General features: G+C 42.8%; 1 protein-coding gene and 2 pseudogenes across 8 annotated transcripts in view; 2 read left to right on the forward strand and 1 right to left on the reverse strand.

Moving 5' to 3' along the window:
* The window catches only part of LOC147140354 (disks large-associated protein 1-like), a 208,298-nt gene that overhangs the window by 176,734 nt on the left and 7,200 nt on the right, over positions 1–24,364 (reverse strand). The window lies entirely within an intron of this gene.
* On the forward strand, positions 9,157–10,194 carry LOC147140357 (uncharacterized; annotated as a pseudogene).
* LOC147140358 (uncharacterized) lies at positions 12,334–17,602 on the forward strand (annotated as a pseudogene).

The raw sequence follows: 24,364 nt of genomic DNA on the forward strand, positions 1-24,364 counted from the left end.
ATGTGATATTTTTGATGAGTAAACATTAGTGAACACATTTGTTTGAATATATGAAGTGAAACGGAATGTGTGGGAGGAATGATCCTATGATATGATTTCAAATCCTCACCAACTGTGTCTCCCAAAAGTGCGTATGGATGGTTGAGAGCTGCCGTAAATGTGCGCACTTCCTTCCGCCAAATTGTTTTCGGAGTGGCTGACTTATGAAGCAGGGATCTACGTACGCAGCTTTCAGGCCCAGTTTTTGGCGCGTTGATAAGTCCAGTCGCAGTACCTGCGCAAATTCTCCCGTCAAGTTTTTTTTTTTTTTGATAGGTTACATACTTTTTCCGCAGGAATTTACGTACGCATCATTCAGGCCCTGTTTTGTGCTTACGCAGCATTGATAAGTAAGGCCCCTAGTGACAAACTGTCCTACAGGAGAAAATCTGCTCCGTCCTGTCTCAAAGGGAGGAAACTTGCCAAAATAATAGCGTAACTACCGCTTCCAGACTGAGCGCGGACGGCAGCTTCACCCAAGTAGCAAATGATTTCCCACCGTCTCCGCGAAATGGTGTCGAAATGGTGGACTTTCATGCTACCCAAGCCACCAGTCCACTTAGCAGGGCACTGGAAATAATCTTCATCCATAATATGGACCAGACACGTGCGTCACTGCTGCTCCAAAGCAGCTAGCAGGCGGTAAGCGCGGGCTAAAAAATTCTGAAATTATCCAAAAAGAAAATAGTTACGAAGCCAGGGCACCATCCCACCGCTACCAATGTAGTGTGCCATGTGTAGGGTGTTCATAAACACTCTTCGACAGACAAAAACTGAGGAATTAGTACTCTTTTGGGGCGAACCTTTTGGCACCGTTTATTCCACACAACTCAATGCAACCACTTCTCTGTGGCGACTCTTTTACATCATCATTCTGCGACCTTTCAGTTTAACGCTTACACTGGTAATAACGACTTTCTTTTGTAAAAGTAAACATGCACTTCCACATAGACTGGCTGTTCACAAATACTCCTCTTTTATTTTTTTTCATTTCAGAACCATTCCAAACTGAAGCTGACACTCCAACGTTTGGAGCACTTCCTGGTTCCAGAGAAACTGCAATGAAACTGAAATGTGTCAGGAAGACTAGGCTAGTCCTTTGAAGTATCTCACAGAGAGACGATAGATTGAAGATTTGTTTTTTTCATGCTTTGTTGGATGAGCGTAATCCCGTCCTGGGGTTTCCCAATTTGCGATTTGACTGTGTTGGGAATAACACTGTTAACAGTGGGGGGCGCCTACGTTAAATAAAAATCAAATTGAAGTAGCAGCTAAGAGCAGGCCTCCCACAAATTGCTTTGAGCATTTGAGGATTCCGTTGAGGTCTGCTTGAGTCACTGTACGCTTTCCGAGATGTTTGGCCATGCACGTGGTGTCATGGTTGTTGGTGTGCAAGTGGGTGCTTAGCCACTTTAACTGATTGTTCACTGACATAACGAAGGTTAGATTTAGCACTATAAGTTCTAGTTGTGTTATTCACAAAAGTGGCAGCATACATTTGTTACATATTAGACACCAGGGTGTCTGAAACCACCGATTTAAATGGGCCCACTTGGGTTCTGCATCAGTTTGTAAAGCGTATGCACCCATGGGTGCCTGTTGTATGGGAGCCTTAGACTCCAAGTCATATTGTGTATTAGTCAGATGAAGCATTAAAGGTGTGTCTTTGACCGATGATGATGGTCTACAGAGGTGGACGAGGTTTGTACATTCACTGTCACCGAGAAAGTGAGGTTGTGGAGGTTGGACCTGATTGGCTGGTCCAGTTCTGTTGTGGTGACCTCCGTTTGGCATGTGCATGGTGTGTCATGGGCATATGACGTTTTAAGAATAAGAATAAGAAGGCCTTTATTGATCCCACAGTGGGGAAATTTTCAGCGTTACAGCAGCAAAGGTATAGGCGGCATAATGTAGCCGTTAATGTATAATATTAACAGCAAACATTCAGAATCAAACCTATCTAAATATATGCAGTAACCATGTGTATATACACATGTATATACACAGCAACATACATCTACATATAAAGTATGAAGAAACACTCATTTTAGCCTGTACATATTACAGAGGAAAAAATACTGTAAGTGACAGTGCTGCCGTGAAATATAAGGAACAGCATTGGATGAAAATAAAAATACAGTAGTGGGGAATGTTGAGTATTGCACAATATACTGCAGCTCAGGCGCAGGACTGCACAATTGCACTAATGTCCGCCAGTTTGTAGTGACTACACAATGTTCTTGGTAAACAGTCTGACAGCAGCAGGCAAGAAGGAGCGGCGGAATCTCTCCTTTGCACAGCGAGGGTGTAACAGTCTGTTGCTGAAGGAGCTGTGGAGTGCTGTTAGAGTGCCCTGTGGAGGGGGTGGGCCGGGTTGTCCAGCATTGATGACACTTTAGCCATCATCCTCCCACTAGTAGGGACTCGACTTGTCTTGCTTTATTTCCGTACAATAACTTGAGAATTGTTTGAAACTTAAAGGTTACGACTTACCAATTTACTAAGCCTGGGACACACATAATCGGGCTGTTTTTGTCACGATTTTACCCCTTCCAAACCAAGAGGACAAATGCCACGTTATGTGTTTTATAAGATTGTCGTATAAGACTACCCTGTGGTCTGAGGTTTGTCACTTTTTATCTGCACTAAAAATAATTCTTTGACTAGCGACACCGTCAAGACACAACCCGAGACCCCTTCTGCCTTTTCATCCACCATTTTGGTCACTCTGAAGTCTCATTTAATCTCGAGGGGTTTTGCAAAATTTTCCGTCTGACGTGAAAATATCTGTGAAAGAATGTGGTTTTTGTGTGATGTGTTGATCTCACCGTGTGGCTGCACACCACACAGGGTACATCCAAGACTGTAATACACATAATTTTTTCTCGTCACGTTTGGGGCCTCTCAGAGTTTGGAAGTTGGCCGACAATTTTAAAATCCTGCCGTGTGAACCAGGCTTAGGTCAGTTGCTAGGTCTTTATCCTCAGTCATCAATGCCTAAAACCCCACCACCACCCAAAGAAAGCATTTTGGGAGGAAATTGTGCGCTTAGTAAACATCATTTCCACCTAGCTACGATGCTACATGTAGCATACAAGAAAGTTACGGTAAAATAACTTTAAACTCACCAAAACATTTGTAGATCGATTAAATAAGTCTTTTATTTATGTTTCCAAGTCTCCAAAAGTATTAATGTATTCGGTCGTAATTGCCTTCGTCTCTGTGCTGAGTGTGCTCCTCCTTACGTGTGTGGCTGCATGCTGCAATACCCCAGCCAGAGACAGGCAACCGCCTGTTTGTGGTTCATTCATGTTCAACCATCACCTGAAGTAACTTAGACAATCGTGTGTAATGAGCATGCAACATTTATATAGGAGCTGAATTGTGGCTGATTGTACTGTGTTGTTGACTGAACATACTAATCGCTATCGCTAATGCTAATCGTTAGCATGTCTGCCTGTTTGTAGTTCATTCTTGTTCAACCATCGCCTGACACTAACTTAGACAATTGTGTGTAATGACATTTATATACGAGCTGAATTATGGATGATTGTAGGTTGTTGACTGAACATACTAATCGCTATCGCTAATGCTAATCGTGATCGCTAATCGCTAGCATAGGCTCATCTTGTTCATGTCTATGAAAATACATGTGTATGTAATACGTAGCTTGATAGTATTTTCTGTTTCTTGTGCAGTTTCACAATATAAACAGGCAACTTCGCTGCACACCTAGAGTCTGTGGAGTTTGTTTGTGAATGTTTAGCTGTTTGGATAAGCTGGCTTCCTCGACTAGCAAGGCCTGTTAGTTTAACAAAACATTAGACTTTAACCGTTTAAATTATTCATGCATTCTAATAGCTTTTAGGATGTATCTTATGTTTCTTTATGTTGGTTACAGTAACATGTAAAATGATATAGAAGTAATTGTCATGGCTTGTTAGTGCTGACTTGTAATTATGATGTTTTGTTAAAGCGCTAAAGCACCTGCAGAGGGAGGCAAAACATAAGTCACGTCAGCACTAACAATCCATGACAGTAATGTGTTAATAATTTCACACATAAATCGCTACAGAGTATAAATTGCACCCCCGGTCAAACGATGAAAACGACTTATAGTCCGGAAAATACGGTAACTACGATTTAATGTCATAATAATAATAATGATGATAATAACAATAATAATAATAATAATAATAATAATAATAATAATAATAGTGTACTATTTTTACCCTTTTTTTCTTCATGGATAAAAACAATTAAAAATATTATTTCAAACAATTGTAGAGACTGATGTATTAAACCACTCCAGAAACTTGAAAATGTGTTTCTGTTTCTTTTTAACCTCTATTTTTACAATGGGCAGAATAAGGCAGAATTTGCATTGTCTTAATTGTATATATATTTTTTAATTCTGTACCAGGATTTTATTTCTATAAAAATGCTACAGCAACCTCAGACAACATAACATTTTGTGAGATTAATTATAACATAGCTAAACCTAATGATGATGCAGCTGTGTGCATGTCTCACAGTTGGAGCAAGGATTGAGTTGTTTGCAAGAGCTTCTACAGTCATGATGTCTTGACACTGACACTGCCGGTTGGCAGATATTTTGTGCTGACTTTTAGATTTCATAGCACTGACGCTAAAGTATTATAACATAAAGGCAGTGAAAACAGAGGTAGACACAGCAAAATACAGTCAAAATATATTTAGATAAAAAACAAGATAGAATTGCTAACGCATTTTAATGATATTACAAATCTGATGCATATAATTAAATTAAATTTTGAATGTTCGCCCTGGTCCGGCTTTGCCTCTTGGATGAATGGGCCGAGTCTGCCTATCCTCAATGTGCCTTCACAGCAACTTCAGGATACTGATGTGCATGCATGACGGTGTTCTGTGACTAACATGTTTCCGTAGACACGGTCCCATGGAATTTTGGAGTGAGTCCACCAGCGATGTAACGATTTATCGAAAATCGATTTTAAATCGATATAAATGCTTAAAATATGCATTGATGTAAAAAAATAAAAGAATCAATTCGGAACTCCATGTTAACCATAGGCGCTCGCTCACGTCTCTGCTGTGAACAAACTGCATACGCAACTTCAACGATCAAAATCGTCGACAGTTAATTTTAATAGTGGACGTGTTGTTTATTTATATATCAAATTATTTGCCGTGGTTTTTTTTCTCTCGAAAAAGCCTTGTATCCCACGGCCGGCATGCTTCTCTCCATCGCACATGGTCATCCGTGTCATCCGTGATGTAAAGCAGCAATAGGACGTGCTGCCTCACGGTCGCTGTGACTACGCATTGAGTGTTGCGTTTAGGAATCGGAAACCTCAGCTTTCCATGTTAACACAACATGGCCTATTTCCCACAAACCCTAAATGGCAACACCTAACAATAAAAGACATAACATAGACTCGTGAAAATGTACTGATTTAGATTTCTAAAGCTTGCTATTTTTTTTGTTGCAGGTACATACCATATTTTACCATATAAATGAAGAAAAAAAATTAACAAAACAAATATCGAAATTTACTGCAACGAGAAGAAAAAGGGGACATCTGATAGGGGACCGTAAGGACGACTAGCGTCAAGTCGGCGGACTTGAAATGCACAAAGTAAGCTAGCGTTAACCATCAATTGGATGCACCACTGTGAAAAGCCTCGGCGAGTCACATTGTAGTCACTTAAATTTGCTGAAACTCACGTGATGAACCAAGAGGGGGAAAGGACCTTCACTCATTTGCAGATGGAAGAACAACCAAAAAAAGGGAAAAATAGAAGAGGGCTGCTTGTAGCGATGCCAAGCTTTGTTGGGCTCTCAGATGACCTGATCGACTGGCCGCGGCGCGGGGTCGGGGGGTGCAAACGGGACAGAACCGGCGTGTTGCTTCAGCGGATTCTGCCCAAGGGCCGGAGTCCAGCGCGTCTACCACGTGTGTGGTGACGAGGTTTGGAGTGGTCCAATCTAGCTTTTCCGGTCGCCCGCGGTTGGTTTTCGGGCACGTGGATGCGCCAGCAAAAATGCAGCCAAAAGATCAAAAAGTTGAGAAGTGAAAAAGGGAGTTTGAGAAGTTTCTTTGGGGCAGAGCTTTGGAGAGAGAGAGAGAGATTTTTGAAGAGCCAATTCTTGAAGAGATTTTTTCTTGAGAGGGCGTCAAGTTGCGAGAGAGTGAGAGAGAGAGAGAGAGTTTTTCTGGGGAGCTCGAAGTTCAGAGAGAGAGCGAGAGACAAAGGCCAGACCTTTTTCTCTCCTTAAGAAAAAGTGGAGGCGGTGTGGTGTCCACCCCCAATTCCAGCTCAGGTTTCAGGTGAGCTTCAATTCATGACAATAAAGTTAGATTTGAGTCTATTAAATTGTCCTGTTTAAAACCTTTGAGCATCTCACAATTTGTAACTGGCATCAATCAACTGTCATACTTCAGCTGGGAAACCTCTCATTCTGAATGCGTCTAAAGTTTAGGAGTCACAGATATGAGTTGAGAACCTGTTGCCATTCCAAACACCCACGGGTGGTTTTGCGGGTCATGCACGCGGGACATTCACTACATACTGAACAACTTCAAAGCATTCCTGGGCATGTTGTATATGGTTAGAAAAGTTTCCGCAGATTTGAATGATACCAAATATTATAAGATACAATCTTATCTGTACATATTCGCGACACAGCGATTTAAAAAAAAAACGGGCACTGAAAATCGAATCGAATCGTGGCTTGCTGATCCCTCCTGTGATCGGCACTGAACCACTTAAACCTGCCCATACCTTCTCCACAGATTGTACAACAGCATTGTTGTACAACAGTTTCGCACAGAGCTAAAAATGATCCCTGACACCAAAAACCTGTAGCAACGCAAAAAGAAAAGAATGATTGTCACGATCAAACGCTAGCTTCCGGCATCAATGGGTCTACAGATCTCTCATTCTGCATGACCAAGCAGCTGAATAAGACAAAAATAAAGGAATAAATCAATGAAAAACATTCTGAAGAACATTTTAAAACAGGAAATGACAGGGAATGTAGCTACTTATTTATCACTCACAACAAATTGAGTAGTGAAGACAGAATAAGAAATGAAGGAACACTGAGTTGCAAAATCCACTCTCAATGTGGCAGGAATACAAAATGCTCTGCTAGACTGCACTTCTGTAGGTAATATATAATTTACCATGGTATACCAAAATATTCAAGACATGGGTCTCAAAGAGGTAATGGTGGCACAAATAGAACAGTGGTATCCACAAAGCCTCTCAGTTTATGCACTCTTCACTGATTTAACCCATTAAGCCTGGGAGTGCATAACTGCGTTTCTACCACTAGAGCTGGGAGCGCTGTTTCAAACCGGGGGAGCGGATACGTCACTGTCTTTTTTTAATCCAACTTAATGTATCAGAATATACACGTAACGGTGGATGTTGTGGAATTTTTTTGAGCCGTAGGTAGGATAATGGCGGACGCCGTCGATTGCCGAGAGCTCTGATTAAAGTAAGTAACGGCAGTGATATATAGACGACGTGCACGACCAGTGGAACCAGTCAAACGTGATATGATATGGTTTGTAGACAATTACGATATTGACGTCTTTGTAACAGAATAGAGGATGGTAATTATCACTCGATTTTTAAAAAAAAATATAATAGTGCTTCTCTTGCACTGACATGTTATTTTTACATCTTCGATTGAAACAGTAAATAATAATAAATTGTGCCTGTGTGAAAGCCACATGTCTAAGCTCTTTAATTCTTTTGGAATTATGTTTCTGTCTGCTACAGGGGCTGAGATATTAATCATTTTGTAAGTGTTGATTTTCTAGGAGAACTTCAGGTTTTCAAGGGTAATTCCAAAGGCGACCTTAGGTTTTGGGGAGCTGTTGAGAAAGGCGCTTTAGGCCTTAATGGGTTAAGTGGAAAACAGTGTGAAATACAATTTTTTTTACCTCAACTGAAATCTCGAAGGAGATTTTGACTAGGGCATTCTACCTCACCAGTGAAAGAGGAATTTAAAAAAAAGTAGAGTCATTTATTCCACTGTACATATTTGTGTTGTTACTGTAACAAATTTACATTCTGATTGTGGTTAGAAAAAAAAAAAAACACTCCTCATTAGCATTTAAAATCGTAACCCCAACATTGTATTAACATGCTAGGCAAATAAGGCAAATTAAATAAAATATATATAGAAAAAAGTAAGAAAATGTTTCACTCTATAGTGCACTAGTTCACAGCCCAGAATATTTTGTTGTCATCCCCCAGCTGCTGTGTTTGTATGTTCTGAGTTACTAGATAAAAAAATTAAATTAAAAAAATGAACATTATCGCCACGTTGGCGAGAATCGTCCTTCAGTCGTCGATGTGCCGACTTAAAACGAGCTCGTACGTCACTTCCACTAGTGACCCGAGAAGAAGCCGTTGCCCGTTTTGTGAAACATCAGCGCAACGATTGCGTTTCTCCTGCCGAACTGACAACAATTTTGTGGTTGACTCAGGCTGCAGGATTGTATGTACTCTGTACTTGTCTTAATAAAATGTGTTTGGCTTGGCTGTGTCATATCTGTTTTAGACAAAATTCTGATAGAGAGGACGAATATTTATGACGTACTGGAATTATAATCAGCATTGTTGCATGCAATTGCGATGTTATTTGACTTTTCCATTACACATGATTTGAATTTGTTCACATGCAGGTGAGGAGACTGCTCCTCAACCAGAGAAGAGAGCTCGTTAGGAGACTGACTGGACAGAGACTGCCAAAGACTCCACGGTGTGGGGTGAAGAGCTGGTTGGGACGCCTCTCCATTTCACCCCAATTGAAGCCTACGCCGCTGATGGAGAGCCCACAGCTGAAACCAGGAGTCATATTGGCAGTCGACTTCAGAGCTTCATGTGTTTCATCACCACGAGAATGCTCGGCGTCATCCAAGAGTCATGCACAGGAATCAGAGGATGTGAATTGGTCCATGACCCTCCCTGATGGCATTTCTGGCCATCATCTTGTGGGGGGTTAACAAACTTCCATCGATGTAAGACTACTGGTCATAAGAATTGGGAAAACAAAAAATCATGGATATCATGCCCCGAAAACAATATCAAGACATTATGAAACACCTGCGCTTTGACAACAAAAACGCCCACGGCGTACGAGTGCAGACTGACGTCGACATTCCTACAAGACAGATGGACCGCCGCGAAGAATTCACCACTCAGGTATCTATTAGTGTGATTGGCGTCGCGTCTGCCATGAGTTTACAAACGTAATCTTATGATCCACTGTACAAGAAAAAGAAAATGGTAACTGATACATAGTGATCAGAGCATCTAGGTTGTGATGTAAAACACATTTTCTTAATTTCCATAGCTGCTGGCTCTCTGCCCTAACGCGGTTCTAGCCAGACTTCTGCAAAAAGACTATGATATACATAAACACTTATTTGGGGTTTTTCCCGACAATGCATTTCACTTTAGCGGGGAGCCAAAAGTGGTATCAGAACAACACTGGTATATATGTTTGAGTTGTATTTTGTGTGCGTGCATGTGTGAGTGTGTAAAATTACTGTGAAATAAACATTTTTTCTTTCTCTCATTTATTAGGTGTTTTCAACAACTAGTGCTACGCTGACAGTGTATGCTCAGAAAAAAGGAAGAAGATTGTCTATGTTCTCAGCACCATGCACGGAGAACACGGAGAACACCACCAAGAGGAAGCCAAATACCATCACCCTCTACAACACCACAAAGTGCGGCGTGGACGCGATGGACCAGATGGTGCGGGAATACACTGTCCGAAGAGGAAAACAGCGCTGGCCAGTGGCTGTGTTCTACAACATGATTGACATCGCACCATTGAATGCATATGTTTTGTACCAGGCACGCACTGGGCTGAAGGAGAGACGGGCAACCTTCTTAGCAAAACTCGCACATGAATTGGTTCACCGTTATATAGGTGCAAAGCAGGCAGAAATGCTTCGCCGACAGCCAGCTACACCAAGCCCTGAGAAAAAAATTAGGTGCCAGGTCGAATGCAACTGCAACAGAAATTATGCCACCAAGCAATGTGTGCTCTGTGAAAAATACATGTGTGGAACATGCAGAACAGAAATGCCGTGGGAATGCGTACAGTGCACTGTCATTCTGTAACACACACATACGCTCTGAAGGATCTGAATCTATATGAATGGTTTTATATTAGCCAACAGGTTAACCAAAAACCAAATTGGGAATTACACATTGCATAATCAGTTCAAAGTCTCAGAGTCAGCGTGCCCTGATCTGAGCACGGGACCAGCTGGTGAAGATCAGCCTCATAGGCAGGGCCAGCCAGGGAGGAGACCAACCCACATTATGTTTAGATTTTGAAGAGTATAAATGTGAGGGCTGCATGTTAGACCGCGCCCCTTTTCTGCCCTCGCCTGTCTCGAGTGAGAGCATTCGCAAGAATGGAAAAGCTGCCCAGATCTGATCATTGTATGATTCCTGAACTTCAGAGATGGTAAAGAAAACTGACGAGAAAATTCAATCGATTTGTGTGAGTGTTTATTTATATTGGATACCTTCTTAAAAGATAAAACGAACACGCATTGAGTATGTGCCGTATTTTCCGGACTATAAGTCGCGTTATTTTTTTTCTTTCATAGTTTGGCCGGGGGTGCGACGTATACTCTGGAACGACTTATGTGTGAAATTATTAACACATTATTATCCCTTTCCTTGTCAAGGTCAGCAAACAATACACCAAACAACCACAGGAGGGTGTTCTATGGCTGCATATAAACCTGCATTACATATTGACTTTACAACGGGCAGAATAACCTGTAGTGCAGAGCTGGGCAGCGGGGAAGAGAACAAAGAGATAATTACGACTGAATACATAAATACTTTTGGAGACTTGGAAACATTCTACATGGTCGGCGATAAATAAAAGACTTATTTAATCGATCTATGACCGTTTTGGTGAGTTTAAAGTTATCTTACCTTGTAGTGTTGTCCACATTAATTTAGAGAATTTACACTGGCTGAAGCGGGTAGTATAGACCAATTGATTCTGCACCAAGGCGGAACTAAACTTTGGTTCCCCCCAGTCTTTCTGACATACCTGTTGTAAATTCCTCATTAGTGCTTCGTTTATACAGACATTGGTTTACTGTTTAACTTGTGTGTTTTACCCCAGACATGTTTTCAGGCAGCCAATGGGTCCTTTCTTTATGTTGATTTATGTCGGGCATATTGTTGGACAGCTAAGGGGTCCTAACGAGAGACATTTGGAGTCTGTTAGCCGTTAGTGGCTAGCGGCAGATGCGTGCCTCTTTGTCGTCGTGTATGGGTGGGGATTGAGTGAGTTGTTGAATCTGTGGAATGGATTGGAGTGCTAACTGAAGCCACATTGCTCTCTATCACTGTGTCTGGTCACGCTCTTTGATTCGAGTGACTGTTTGGATGAGGCGCTCCGGTGAAACCCCACAAATTCACATATAGTGAATGTAAGCTAAATGTTACCATCGTAGCTCAGTGGAAATGTGTACTTAGCGCACAATTTTATTATTTTGATTTATATGGACACATTTATCAGCGTTACGCGACGGAGGCAACTTGGGTTCCGGGAGGTGGAGGGGGGGCGTTGTGTAATGTAACGTAAGCATACCGTTCAGCCTGTTGTCTATATTCTATTTTTATTTTAAATTGTTCGTTATTTAAATTTTAAATGTCATGTCTGTTTTTGGTGTTGGATTTTATCAAATAAATTTTCTTTAAAAATGCGACTTATACTACAGTGTGACATATATGCTTTTTTTCTACTTTATTATGCATTTTATGGCTGATGCGACTTGTACTACGGTAGTTGTTTTGTAAATTGCTAATTGGGCTTATGGACTCGAGACCTACAAAACATTCCAACAGCATGCACGCACACAGACACGCACACACACTGCATGAGGAAAAAGTATATTTTTTAATTGTGTGGATATGTTTTTTGTTCTGTGTTCAATAAAACTCACAAAAACTCTAATATGTGATGATTTCTTGCAAAACTGTCATCTTGGGAACGATGCAAAGAGCAAACAGCGCAAAAGGAGCATGAACAAACCCAACTACTACTGGGAAGCTTACAAAATGTAGGATTCTTGTTCTTCCAAACAAATGGTCAATGAAGTGGTGGGAGGGGGGTGGCTAATTGCATTGCAAAGTAGTGGGTGGTTTCTCGGGCTAATATACTTTAACATAACAATAGCTCTGCTAATCCCCCGACACACCCACCCTCCATGGGTTAAAAAATCCGCCATGGAAGCGCAAGGTAGGCGGGTTAAAAAACCCGGCTAAGGAAGTTATAGTGTTAAGAAACCTTGGATTGTAAACTTTGTTCGTTTCTCAATTTGCATTCTTGTGATCTGTTGAAGTCGTGGCCCAAGTACTATTGCAATTGAAAGTACGAATAAACCAAGAACGTATGGATGTTGTCCTTGACAGCTATCTTAAATCAGTTTGATACTTGTAAAGTATTGTAAATTTGAAAATATCCCAAGATGCATTTTGTGCTGCTATCACCGAAATACGTCAGTCGGGCGGGAAGTACACAGCCGTTTCAGAGACTTTCGTTCTTTGGAAGAACGTTCTCGCATACATTCTGTATTCTGTAGCAAGAATGTACTTGGCAAGTTCATGAGACCGTACGCTGTTTCTTCATATTGAGAAACGGCCATTATCATTCTATGTCATTATCTGTCTTTTGAGTTTGGTTTTTGACTTTAGTTTCATGTTTTCTCCTTGATTGCACTTCTGCACTTTCTCCTTCGAGTCTACCTCACCTGCGCGTTGCGTTTTTACTTTTTTTTTTTTTTGGAGACTATTTTTATCTTATTTATAATTATTATTATTTATTTTATTTTTTTATTTTTATTTTTGTGAATCTCTGGGTCGCTTGATCTCGCGGACTAGCATACAGCTAGCTTGCGACGGAAACAGGCTAGCTTGAGGCTAGCTTGGTGCTAGTGTATTAAAATGCCTTCAGACGACAGCGACGAACACAATGGCCTGCTGGAGAAGGCAAATAAAACCATCTCTGACCTAAGAAGGGATATTCGTCGTCTCTCAGAGGATCTCCATGAGAAGGAAGCGGTCATCTCTTGCTTCGCGACCCGTTTCCCCGAACTCTCCGCGGTGGTCATGAGGAGGCACGCTCGTGAAATCCTGTCGGCGACAATGACGGCTGAGGCGGCTGGCCTCTCGGACACGACGAGGTGGGATCCAATTGCCTGCCCGGGGCCATCCTGCTCGACACCGCTGCAGAGTGACACCTGGGTCGAGGTGGTGTCCCGCGGCCGGAGGGCCGGGGAGCCACCCCACCGCCCCCAACTGGTCCTGGGGAATCGGTTCGCCGCCCTGGCGAGTGAGTCTCCTGTTCCCATCACTGCACATCACTGCGTCCGACGCTGGGGCTGTGCTCCCAAGGGCTCCCTCGGATTCCCCGCCACCCACGGCGACGACCTCGGCCGGGATCCCCATGTTGGGCGGGTCCGCCGGTGACCCGGCCGTCCACTCACGCGTCGGGCTGCTCCGGGACGCGGTGTCCCGGTACACGAGTGGTCGACATCACCAGCATCATCGGCGACACTCACCGGTGTCATCCACCGTCATTACTCGGCCTCGGCGGAGCCATCCTGGACAGTGGGGTCGTGAATCTCCCGCCGGCGGTGAGTCCCTTGGCGTTCCCTCCTCACGTCACGCACCGACCAGCGTTATAATTGGCGACAGCACCATTAGACGTACTCACTATCCCGGCTCCGTCACCCGCTGTTTTACCGGAGCAAAAGTCATGGACATAGTTAACATCCTGCCGGGTGTTCTTGACTCTCTGCCATCATCCATAACCCGGCTCATCGTTCACGTAGGGACAAACGAGACAATACACCGACAGTCTAGGTAGACGAAGAGAGACTTTCACGCCCTCTTTGCCTTGTTAAGAACCTGCGGTCTATCGGTCTGGGTGAGTGGCATTTTGCCGGCATTGTCTCGCGGAGTCGAGCTCTTCAGCCGCCTTTTAAGCTTGAACACGTGGCTTCTACGCACTTGTGGCCACCTTGACTTTGCTTTTATTGACAATTTTAACCTATTCTGGAATCGCCCGTCTTTTTAACAGCCGGATGGTGTTCATCCGAACTCTCTTGGTAGCAAGATTTTAGCCGCTAACATCCACCATGTCGTAACCAATTCCACTCCCAGCTGACTCTTGTTTACCAATCATATTTCTTCTTCTACTCATAAACGCTGCAATGACAATGTCACTACCATCACCTACAGGCCAATACCAGCTGCTCACAGTACCACCACCCTCACTAGCCCCCCCTGCAGGCCCTCATTATCATTACCACTATCGGACAATTTTCCCATTGAAACCATCACCGGCAGACGCTTCCCTTGCACACACAAACAACGTGGTTTTAACAGTGGTAATCTAGTATATGTTAATACTGCTCATTCGTACCACCATGAGCGCACGTCCAGCACAATAATTAATCTGGCCGTGCTGAACGTGCGCTCCCTTTTAAACAAAACTTTTATCATAAACGACCTGATTTTAGACAATAATTTACAAGGTATACTTTTGTCTGAGACATGGCTTGGTACAGATGCTCCAGTTGCTCTCAACGAGGCTTGCCCACCGAATTTTAACTTTTTATTTTCTACAAGGGATGGCAAAAGAGGAGGCGGGACTGCATCAATTTTTATTAATACTCTTTTATCAAAGGAGATCATTTTTAGCAGCTATTTATCGTTTGAACACCATGCCTTTGTTTTTAGCAGTCCCCCTATTCTCTGCATTACCGTTTATAGACCTCCCCATCATTCCACTTCTTTTATTACAGAATTTTCAGAATTCTTATCCATTTTATATTCCAGTTATAACAGGATTTTAATAACTGGCGATTTTAATATACACATGGACAACATCTCGGACCCACTATCCAGAGATTTTTTAAACCTTTTAAACTGCTTGGATTTTAAACAGCACGTCTTGCAGCCAACTCACAACAGAGGACACACCCTGGATTTGGTTATAACCTATGGCTTGTCTGCTGTTGTGTCCTCTGTTGTTGACTTGGCAGTGTCAGACCACTACTGTGTCTATTTTAACATCGCCAGTTTTAACCATCTAGCAGTCCCGGTGAGAACAGTGAAGAAACGCTACCTATCTTCTGAGGTGGCTGCAAATTTTATCGAGATCTTAAAAAGCACTCCTGCTGACATTTTACCTGCACCCTGTGATCTTATTGTTGACAATTTTAACCTACATCTTAAATCATCGTTAGATTCAGTAGCTCCACTTTTAATCAAAACAACAAAAACAAAGACTGTACCCCCGTGGAGAAACAATGCTATCAAAACATCAAAGAGAAAATGCAGGAGTGCAGAGAGGAGGTGGAGAAAAAGTAAACTTACAGTACACTATGAAATTTTATGCGAACAACTGAAATCCTACAATAAAACAGTCAAACTGGCAAGATCTTCCTATTTCTCAAACCTCATTACAGTCAATAAAAACAACCCCAGAGTTCTCTTCTCCACCTTTGAACTTTTAACTAGTTCTGATTTTAATAAGTCCCCACAGAGACCAACAGACGCTCTCTGTGAGGACTTTGCAGACCACTTCAGAAGTAAAATCGATGACATAAGATCCAGTCTTTTAGCCCGTCAAAACACAAGTTATAATAAACCCGGACAATCATATTTACATGAGGAAACACTGGAAAGCTTTGCCCTGGTTGATGCAAGGACACTTGTTCGAGTTTTCTCCCAGGTAAACCCAACAACCTGCCTTTTGGATCCAATTCCCACATTTCTTTTAAGACATTTTATGGATTTTTTGAGGAACAAATTTTAAATATAGTCAATTGCTCTCTTCAGACGGGCGTCTTCCCCGCTGCCTTTAAAACGGTGGTGGTGAAGCCCATTCTGAAGAAGAGCAATTCTGACCCGAGCGTTTTTAATAATTACAGACCCGTATCCAACTTACCGTTTTTAAGTAAGATTTTAGAAAAACTGGTTTTCATCCAGTTGAATCATTTTTTAAATACAAATAATGTCATGTCATGTCATCTTCCAAACCGCTTATCCTATATAGGGTCGCGGGGAGTTGCTGGAGCCTATCCCAGCCGTCAATGGGCGAAGGCAGACTACACCCCGAACTGGTCGCCAGCCAGTCGCAGGGCACACATAGACACTGTCACTGAGCGGGAATCGATCCCACGCTGCCCGCACACAACTCAGGCGTGTGTACCACTACACTATCAGCGGACTAATACAAATAATATTTTGGAGAAATATCAATCTGGTTTTAGGATGAACCACAGAATGGAGACTGCTCTTTTAAGGATTTTAAATGATATTAGGTGCACTGCAGACGTGAGAAAACTCTTCTTGTGTGCTACTGGATCTAAGCGCTGCTACTGGATCTAAGCGCTGCTTTTGATACAGTAGATCACCAAATTTTATTAAATAGACTTAAAAATCTAGTGGGCATCTCTGGTACTGTTTTTGACTGGTTTTATTCCTATCTCACAGACCGATATTTCTTTGTAAGTATGGATACTTGTTCCTCCAAAACCCATGAAATTAAATGTGGGGTTCCCCAAGGTTCAATTTTAGGCCCCCTACTTTTTAATCTTTATATGCTTCCCCTTGGGGAAGTCATCAGGGACACGGCATCAGCTTTCACAGCTATGCTGATGACACGCAGCTGTATATTGCCGTGTCTCCTGATGACACAGGACCCATTGATACCCTTTTAAACTGCATTTTAGACATCAAGTCATGGATGGCAGATAATTTCCTACAGCTCAATCAGGACAAAACTGAGGTTTTAGTTATCGGTCCCGAAGGTCAGCGAGAGAAGCTTTTACCAAAACTACACATTTTTAATCCCTCACATTGTGTGAAGAACCTTGGCGTCATTTTTGACTCTGAGCTCAGTTTTATTCCTCATATTAAAAATGTAACCAAGATTGTTTTTTATCACCTTAAGAATATCACCAGAGTCCGCCCGTTTCTCTCTCAGACTAACACGGAAGTGCTGATGCATGCTTTTTTTTCCTGTCGTTTAGATTACTGTAATGCCCTGCTCTCTGGCCTCCCGAAAAAGAGCATTTCACCACTGCAACTACTGCAGAATTCAGCTGCTCGGGTGCTGACGAGAACCAGAGGGCGGGAGCACATTACGCCAGTTTTGAAATTGCTGCATTGGCTCCCTGTGTGTTTCAGGATCGATTTTAAGGTAATTTTATTAGTTTATAAATGTGTTAATGGTCTTGGGCCATCTTATTTATCTGATTTGCTTTTATCATACCAACCCTCGCCGATCCTGAGGCCTTCTGGCGCCGGCCTTTTATTTATTCCAAGGGTGAGGACCAAAATGCATGGCGAGGCTGCATTCAGCCATTTTGGTCCTCACCTTTGGAATAGCCTGCCAGAGGACGTCAGGTCTGCAGAGACTGTTGATATTTTTAAGAGGAAGCTCAGGACACACCTTTTTAGTTTGGCTTTCAACAACTTTTAAATAATTTATCTTTTCTTTTGATTGAAGATTATTTTTTTCTATCTTATCTTACTGATTCTAGTTCTTAGACTATACTACTGTTCTGTCTTTTAGTATTGTTGCTCTCTGCCGTTGTCAGCTTTTAGCTCCAGTGTTTCCTCATGGGGGAGCCTCCGCTTTGAGGGAGGGGTGACTGCCCTTCCCGCGGGGGCTGTCATCGCAGAGACTCCTTGGGCCTGGGTGGCCGGCGGCCTCTACACTTTGTGTGGAGTCCGCCTGTCTAATCCGGGCCTCTATGGTGGTGGCGCCCCTGTGGCCGTGGGCTGTCATTCCCCTCGGCACGGAGAGCTCCCCTTGGGTACCCTTTTCTCATATGGTTTCTCTGTGCCTTGTCATGTCTTTTTAACACATTTTATCAGGTTGTGCACTTTGTGTGTGTGTGTGTGAATGATTGCTGATGTACTACTGGATATCTGTCTTGGGTTTGTTGGGAGGGAGGGCATGAACGGATTTTTTTTTTTTTTTTTTCTAATTATCTATGTTTTGCTTTGAATGTTTTAAAGCACTTTGAGTTGCATTTTTATGTATGAAAAGTGCTATATAAATAAAATGTGATTGATTGATTGATTGATTTACTTTGTCTGCCTGTCGTTTGGTTATTGAGTCCACCTGTGCTTGTCATCTCAATCCCTGGTGTTAGCCAATCAGTTCCCTCCAACTCTTTGAGTAATTTTTGTGTGTGTTTTTCTGTATTTAGTTGCCTGCTTTCTTTCAGCATCTCTTTTCAGTCCTCGTTGGTACCAACACGAAGGGTTTGGGGGTGGCTGGCAGGCTGAGTGGGGTAGCCTACAGGTGTGACGCCCGCTGATGCCCGCCTCTGGCTGGGTACGGTGTTGGTCGGGTCATTCTGTCACAGTTTGGCATGATGCAAGACGGGGAGGACCCAAATGTGAGAGGGCAAGGCGTGAGCACGGTTTATATTTTAATGAAATGAAATACAATTGACTGGACACTGATGCTTGGCGTGGTGAAGAAGTAGGCCTTGGCATGGTGACGAAGTTTGGCTTGGTTTGGCTTGGTGACGGGGCTTGGTTTGGTGTGGTGACGAGGTTCGGCTTGGCGTGGTTACAAGGCTTGGCTTGGCGTAGTGACGTGGCTTGGTTTGGCGTGGTGACGAGGTTCTACTTGGTGTGGCTTGACAACAGGTAACTCTGTTCAAACGACAGCAACGACAACTCGGACAACAGCGACAACACGACAATGACCAGACAAGGACTGAACAAAACCTAGCAACTTAAATACAAGCACACTGACGAGACAATGAGAAACACCTGGACAAGACACACAAGGTAGGAGGGAGCTGATTAGCTAACACTAGGGGTGGAAGGCACACAGGTGGACACAATAATCATGACAAGACACTGAGCAAAACATGAAACAAAAAAAAAACTAAACCAAAACAGACCAAACATGATAGCTGTCTGGTATGACACTTGTAAAGTAATCGGTCACGTGATATTAACGGAACAATACAAGTCCTGAGGCACTATTTAGAAGCAAGGTGATTCATGAAGTTGGACACAAGTTTACAAGTTTTGGTTTTATAAGACCCTCAAGTTATCCGGCATTGCCGTTATCAGAGGTGGAATTTTTATTTATTTATTTATTTATTTATTTACTTTTAATGATGTTGGCTACCCCTCCATGAGCCGTCACCTTACTATGGTGGAGGGGTTTGCGTGTCCCAATGATCCTAGGAGCTAAGATGTCTGGGGCTATATGCTTCCAATGGGCTCACCACCTGTGGGAGGGGCCACAGGGGTCGGGTGCCATGTGAGCTGGGCGGCAGCAGAAGGCAGGGACCTTGGCAACACAAACTAGCTCTTGGGTCATGCAATGTCACCTCTGACAGGGAAGGAGCCCTAGCTTGTATGTGAATCTGAGAAGTTCCGACTAGATATAGTCAGGCTCACCTCCATACACAGCTTGGGCTCTGGTACCAGTCCTTTCGAGAGGGGTTGGACACTCTTCCACTCTGGAGTTGCCCAGGTTGAGAGGCGCTGAGCATGTGTGGGCATACTTATTGCCCCCCAGCTTGGCGCCTGTACATTGGGGTTTACCCCGGATGAGAGGAGAGGGTAGCGTTCCTCTGCCTTATGGTTGGGGGGGTGGGTTGGGGGGTCGATTCCTGACTGTTGTTTGTGCCTATGCACCAAACATCATTTCAGAGTACCCACCCTTTTTGGAGTCCTTGGAGAGTGTGCTGGAGAGCACTCCCCCTAGGTACTTTTGCTGGGGGACTTAAATGTTCACATGGGCAATGACAGTGAGACCTGGAAGGGCGTGATTGGGAGGAACGACCAACCTGATCTGAACCTGTTATGTTACTAGACTTCTGCGCTCGTCACTGATTGTCCATAATGAACATCATGTTCAAACATAAGGATGTCCATATGTGCACTTGTCGTGTAGTCGTATCATTGGATTTGTGGCCGCATGTTTTGGAGACTCGGGTGAAGAGAGGGGCGGAGCTGTCAACTGATCACCATCTGGTGGTGGGTTGGCTCCGATGGTGGGGGAAGATGCCCGTCCAACCTGGCAGACCCAAACGTATTGTGAGGGTTTGCTGGGAACGTCTGGCAGAATCCCCTGTCAGATGGAGTTTCAACTCCCACCTCCGGCAGAACTTTGCCTACGTCCCGTGGGAGGTGGGGGACATTGAGTCCGAGTGGACCATGTTTCGTTCCACCATTGTTGAGGCGGCCGATCGGAGCTGTGGCCACAAGGTGGTCGGTGCCTGTTGTGGTGGCAATCCCCGAACCCGCTGGTGGTCACCAGCGGTAAAGGATGTTGTCCAGATGAAGAAGGAGTCCTATCAGGACATTTTGGCCTGCGGGACTCTGGAGGTAGCTGACAGGTACCGGCTGGCCAAGCGGAGTGCAGCTTCGGCGGTTGCTGAGGCAAAAACTCGGGTGTGGGAGGAGTTTGGTGAGGCCATGGAAAATGACTTACGGACGGCTTCAAGGAAATCCTGGTCTACCATCTGGCGTCTCAGGAAAGCAGTGCACCATCAACACTGTATAAGTGGGGATGGGGAGCTGCTGACCTCGACTCGAAACGTTGCGGGTCGTGGGAAGAATACTTCGAAAACCTCCTCAATTCCACCACTGAGGAAGCAAAGCCTGGAGACTCCGAGGTTGGCTCTCCTATCTCTGGGGTTGAAGTAACCGAGGTAGTTAAGAAGCTCCTCGGTGGCAAAGCCCGGGGGGTGGATGAGATCCGCACGGACTTCCTAAAATCTCTGGATGTTGTGGGGCTGTCATGGTTGACACGCCTCTACAACATTGCGTGGACATTGGGGACAGTGCCTCTGGATTGGCAGACCAAGGTGGTAGTCCCCCTTTTTAAGAAGGGGGACCGGAGGGTGTGTTCCAATTACAGAGGAATCACACTCCTCAGCCTCAATGTTAAGGTCTATTCAGGGGTGCTAGAGAGGAGGGTCCGTCGGTAGGTCAAACCTCAGATTCAGAAGGAGCAATGTGGTTTTCGTCCCAGCCGTGGAATAGTGGACCAGCTCTACATCCTCAGCAGGGTCCTTGAGGGTGCTTGGGAGTTCGCCCAACCAGTCTACATGTGATTTGTGGACCTGGAGAAGACGTACAACCGTGTCCCTTGGGGAGTTCTGTGGGGTGTGCTTTGGGAGTACGGGGTACCGAGCCCCCTTATAAGGGCTGTTCGATCCCTGTACCACCGATGTCAGAGCTTGGTCCGCATTGCCAGTAAGTCGGATTCGTTTCCAGTGAGGGTTGGACTCTGCCAAGGCAGCCCTTTGTCACCGATTCTGTTAATAACTTTTGTGGACAGAATTTCTAGGCTCAGCCGAGGTGTTGAGGGAGTCCGGTTTGGTGGCCTCCAAATTTGGTGACGGAATCGTCCCGTATTAAGAAATATAAGTACGCATCCCGTATTTAGTTGTATAGGGCCGCACTTTGTCCCGTAATATTGTGAGAGTCAAAAATTGTCCGTAAAACGTCAATGGAATTAATGAACAACAGTTGCCTTTATATGACAACTTACGGTAATGGTCCTAGGACCTCTCTGCTCTATGACCAATGAGGTGACAGCATATTCAAACACGAGTACGACGATACCGAATCCGCTTATCTTATCAAACTCGATAGCGGAAGACAAACAAAGCAACATGAATGACATGGTGACACACCTTCGAGCAGCAATGTGACCGGCAGAAGCACTACTCCACCGCAGAAATGATTGCAAAAATACAGAGGACTCGAAAGCAAAAAAAACACATGGGTCGAAAAAGTGAGAGAAAATATCTATCAAGTACACTACACTGTTTGCCGGCGCACTTTTTCCATAGTCCACGGTGGATTGACTGACCTCAAACAAACACATGGTTTGAGTGGTGGAGACAAATTTGTTGTCCACCAGCTAACGCCAGAGCTAGATACGGTATGTAAAGAATTGTTTTTTAACCCCTCTAATCAAGGTTAATATAAGAATGTCAGCATTGTGTAAACAAACATTTTGGGGCGGAATGAACAAGTGCAAATGATTGACAAGTACAGTGAACAGACAGGTAATTGATTGATTGACATTGATGAATAATAGCAAAAGAATACACACACAGCCTTACATTAATTACAAGTTCAAACAGATATGCATAATTTTTACTGTACAGGCAATCGATATACTACACTTTAAATATAAATATAGTAGTAAATATAGTAGAAAAACAGTAAAAAAAATGTTTTATTTTTCTCTTTTATGATCGTTCTTCATCCAATCAAATGCGTTTACAAAGTTCTGGTGGGCGGACCTGAGCCAGCAGTCTTTCTTCCAAGGCAGAAAGCTCTTTGCCATTGGCAACACATTGCAAAAATTTTGATTGGATGACAATACAACCTTCTAAATTATGGATTAATAAATATATTATACAGTATATATGAATTAATTTAACATATATCAATACTTCATCTTGAGGATCCATACTTAAAATTGAGTACTCAATCGGAATATCGATATTTTGTTATCGATCTGCCCATCCCTAGTTGAAGGCAGTCAGGTCGGCTGTCCCTTATTTATTTTCCCGGGTATTGTCAACCCTACTGACAATTAATGTGAAATAAACCGACTAAAGCGTCTCGGCGTGTTGTAATACGCAATAAAACTTTTAACAATATTAAACCACATTTTAAAACTATGACGTACGTGCTCTGCCATAGTGACATGATTATCGCTTCCCTGTTTCTGTGGCTAAAGACGGGAGGGTTTTGATTCGTATAGACTCTATTGCCCAAATTGTTTTGCTGTGAGGTGTGTAGCTACAACATCGAGACAAAATTAACATTTGTAAGGCATAGGAATTGCCATAAAAATGCAAGAATTTTTTATTTCAAATGTCCACTGCCTAAATGCAATCGTATGTTCTCAAAAATAACTGTTTTCAAACTACCTATGTACAGAAATCATCCGATTACAAGCCAAAGGGTAGGGGAAAAAAAGGATTTTCAAAACAATGCCCAAAGAGCTTTTCTTTTTTTTTTTTTGTGGCTTTCAAATACAAATACAAAAAGAGCTGTAAATGTGCACTAATTGTCTAACAGTCACTTTGGATCGAAACCTTGTCAACCTCGTTGCCACTCAACTTGTATATATTCATAGATTGTCACCTGAAAGGGTGATTTTGTTTTTGTTTTACTTTGTTTTTCTAGATGCTGCATCAACAATCCAGAAAGCAAAGTTAGCAATGACAGAACACAAAGAAAGAAGACCGGCAAGATGGTTTAAAAAAAAAAAAAAAAAAGGTTAAAAAAAAAAAAAAAAGGCTCCATCCACTTGCCTTCACGCTGATCAAGAAGATTGGTGATTTTAAGTGGGACTTCATGTAATGTTACTCATACACGCACATGTACAGACATTGTGGTTCTTGTTTTTTTCTTACTGTTAACAGGCTCAGTGATATGCACATATAAGTATGAAGGGTTCCCGCAATGTTTATTTCTTGAAGCAGTGGCCCTGTATGTTAACCATTGTTCTTGACATGACAAGAAAAGTTGAAAAAGAACTAATACGTTGTCTTTTGTCTGTATTGTCAGTGATCGTGATGATGGTGATGTTTGTCATGATAATAATAATGAGAAAAAAAAATTCAATTGAACATTTTAAATGGTTGTGCTTAGTCTGGCAAGTCCAAACGCTGCATTTGTGAAGGATTCATTATGAAATTGGAAATGAGAAAAGTTCACAAAATTGCTGGAATTACTGGTTTGAAGCTTGCATGGCTTGAATCGGTCAAGGAATATCGAAATTTAGGGTAAAGGGGACATTATTCTTACTTTAAGTCTTTTATTTTGAAAAAGGGATATTAGAAAATAATTTGACTGTTAAATCAAATGCTACAATATAATGTTCACAGTCGGTATGCTAACATTTGGGGCACATCAGGTTCACTTCTGTTCAATTTTGTAGGAAAAAGCTGCTTCAGTTTGTTCAATTAGCTTTTAATTTGAAATTGTTGTGGTAGAAACGGTTTGAAGCGGTCAAAAATTGCAGAAATTAAAAGAGAAGAACAATCTTAAAAGTTGGAACAGTATGAATCGTTTACAAAATTTGAAATTAGAGAGAAAAACTGAAAAAATTAAAATGTTGGCTTTTATTTTTAAATTTAGTGAAAATTCAACAGTTCAATGTTGAAATGGTTTGAATTGATCAAAAAACGTAGAAATTAGAGGAGGATTTAAAAAAAATGTGGCCTTTTAT

This window comes from Filicampus tigris, chromosome 10 (assembly GCF_054856515.1).
Source record: "Filicampus tigris isolate MCC_2025a chromosome 10, RoL_Ftig_1.0, whole genome shotgun sequence".
Lineage (NCBI taxonomy): Eukaryota > Metazoa > Chordata > Actinopteri > Syngnathiformes > Syngnathidae > Filicampus > Filicampus tigris.